This window comes from Ipomoea nil, unplaced genomic scaffold (genome assembly GCF_001879475.1).
Source record: "Ipomoea nil cultivar Tokyo-kokei standard unplaced genomic scaffold, Asagao_1.1 scaffold0298, whole genome shotgun sequence".
Lineage (NCBI taxonomy): Eukaryota > Viridiplantae > Streptophyta > Magnoliopsida > Solanales > Convolvulaceae > Ipomoea > Ipomoea nil.
This window is the reverse complement of record NW_017616726.1, coordinates 911,804-914,565: the sequence shown is the minus strand read 5'-3', so window position 1 is coordinate 914,565 and position 2,762 is coordinate 911,804. Positions and strand designations below refer to the sequence as shown.

At 31.0% G+C, this 2,762-nt stretch overlaps 1 non-coding gene across 1 annotated transcript; it reads left to right on the top strand.

The window, feature by feature from the left end:
* The first annotated feature begins 1,664 nt into the window (after positions 1 to 1,664).
* On the top strand, positions 1,665 to 1,745 carry TRNAL-AAG. Its single transcript has one exon. It is a non-coding gene; the product is annotated as a tRNA-Leu (tRNA).
* Positions 1,746 to 2,762: the final 1,017 nt, after the last annotated feature.

The window sequence follows — 2,762 nt, the reverse complement described above, 5'->3', positions numbered from 1 at the left end:
TTTAAATTATGCTTTGCTTGTTTGTAGTTTATATTGAGCGCTATTTATCTTCTATATATATATATATATATATATATATATATATATATATATATATTTTAAGATAAAAAACACCTTGCCACTGCCTTTCCTTCCTCATCATCATCTTCTTAGAAAATGTCTCTTTTTGCATACCTATAAACCTTCCCAATAAAGAATGATAATACAAGACAATCCATGACAAGTAGGATAACTGATTAAGGGTTGAACCCCTTCACTTCAACATGCTAAGCCAAATTTCTCATTTGAGAAAGTTTCACTTTTGATCTTTTGACTATTGCGTCCCATTCATATTTAACCTCTAATTATCAAACTTTTCAAAATTGGTAAATGGTGTAAGAATATTTCTCACAACTCTAAAATAAAAATTTCTCAAAAATTCACATCATGATAATACAGTTAATCCAAGGCATGCGAAATACATTTTTCTTAAAATAGATTTTCTTCATGTCGAGGGTGCTAGGAACGTTGAAGCATTAGTTTCTGAAGATACCATGGATTACAAGAGTAAATTCGAGCACTCAAATATACTACTTTCGACAAACTTAAACAAAGGGAACATAAAAATATAATAAAAGGTTACTACATAATTTTTTTGGGAGTTGAGAGTACTCGAAGTACTGGAAGGACCATCCACATTCAACGACTTATGTCGATTCGAAGTGGATCATCGACTGGTTAGTAGTAATGGAATTCAAAATTTGAATTTCATACCCCCCAACTTAATATAAAATAACACATGTGGGTAAAACAGTTACATATTAAATTCTCAACTTAAAAAATGGAGTTAAATATTTTAACTCCTGAAATTTACAAGAATTTAATCACCCTTAGTTAATTTCGACAAATAAAAAAACGAAGGAGGTATGTTGTACACTACACAAACATTCAACGAGACCTATCCACATGTATACATAGAATAGTTCGAAGTAATTAGCACTAAATAGCATTCGAAACTTTAATAGTGTAACCCCCACAATTTGAAATATTCTCAACTTCTTCGTCTCCGAAATATTCTCAACTTGAAAATTAAACATGTCGGTGCACACGAGTTCAAACTTTCAAAGCTTAGTTTGAGAGCTCGATTTGAAACTCATTTTAGGAGCTCGTCTTCTCAATTCAAGCTCCTTTGTTTCATCGTCATCCATCCAACTAATCCCCACAGTCCCTGCATACAGAATCAATGAATAAATAAAATAAAATAAGTACAAAAATTAACTTACCGCATCCATTAGTTCTCGTATCTCTATATCGTTGATTGTCTGAGAGGAATTTATTTCTGAAGAAAATAGAAAATTTATTAATGAGGAATTTATGCAATGAAGATGCCGTTAAGGGGGATAATAAATTTTTAACGGTGGAGAGTAATTAAAAAATATATGACTTCTTAATAAAATTTATAATTATATAACTTCAAGGATTAAAAGTGACAAAGTGAACGGACTAAGTTTGTTCAAATCAATTGACAGGACCAAATTTACAAGAGTAAAACAAATTCAGAGGCAAAAAGCATTGTTTTTTTTTTTTTATATATATGCCACTCAAGGCTTTCGTTTGGGAGAGGGGTGTGATTGGGCGATTAAACTATCGTATCTATATAATAGTTCGAATTTTGTAATCAATAAGTTGAGATGGCCGAGTTGGTCTAAGGCGCCAGATTAAGGTTCTGGTCCGAAAGGGCGTGGGTTCAAATCCCACTCTCAACAAAATGCTATTTTAAACTTTTTTCCCCGGCTACGTTCCTGTAATACAGATCGAATGTCGAAAAAGAAATTTGTTTGGTCATCTCACTCTCCAGTCTCCATATTATTGTTTTATACATATTCCCAACTTCATTCCTGTAGTAATTTTGTAAAATAAATTTGTTAGGTCCATGAATAATATATACTACTATGCCATGTAATAATTTTGTAAAATAAATTTGTTTCGTCCATGAATAATATATATTACGAGTTAATTCCATTTTTGGTCATAGATTAGTTGAGGGATAAACTTAACTCATCCTCCCATTAAATGTGATGACCAATACCACTCATTAAACAAATAAATGGGGGCAAACATTATGTCCTTAGAATTATGGGTGATAGTCCACTTTTAGTTATTTTTTATTAGAACATCCTCATTTAGTCCAAGTATTATTGTGGCATGACCATTTTTTACTCATCATTCAACAAAATCGTTGAAATGTCGTTAAAACAAAGACATTTCAATCTTTTTTTATACATAGTAGGTTGGACCGCTATATTTTTTTTATTTATTTTTTTGAAAAAAACCCATAATTATTGAAGACCGGAATGCCATTGTATTTAACGATATTTAAAATGTTTTGTTGATAAAGGACCAAAAATGATCATGTCACAATAATACTAGGACCAAAAGTAGATGTTCTAATAAAAAATGAGTTAAAGTGGATTGCCACCTATAAATCTAGGACAAAAAATGGAATTAATTCTACATGTTACTGTGTCATTTAAAATATAATGGAGAAGAGAAAGCATGTATCAACTAGTAATATTTTAACTTTTTCTTGGATGATGGTTTTATTTGACTAGACTCATTGTGGAATTGGGTTGTTAATTTGTCGGCGATAAAATTGGTAACGAATGTAAATATTAATAAAATAGTCAAATACGATGATGGGTCGCAAGTCCCATTTCGATTTGTAATGAAAAATATTAAAAACTACGCACAATGAACAAGCGTGAGATACTAGTCAATGCCCA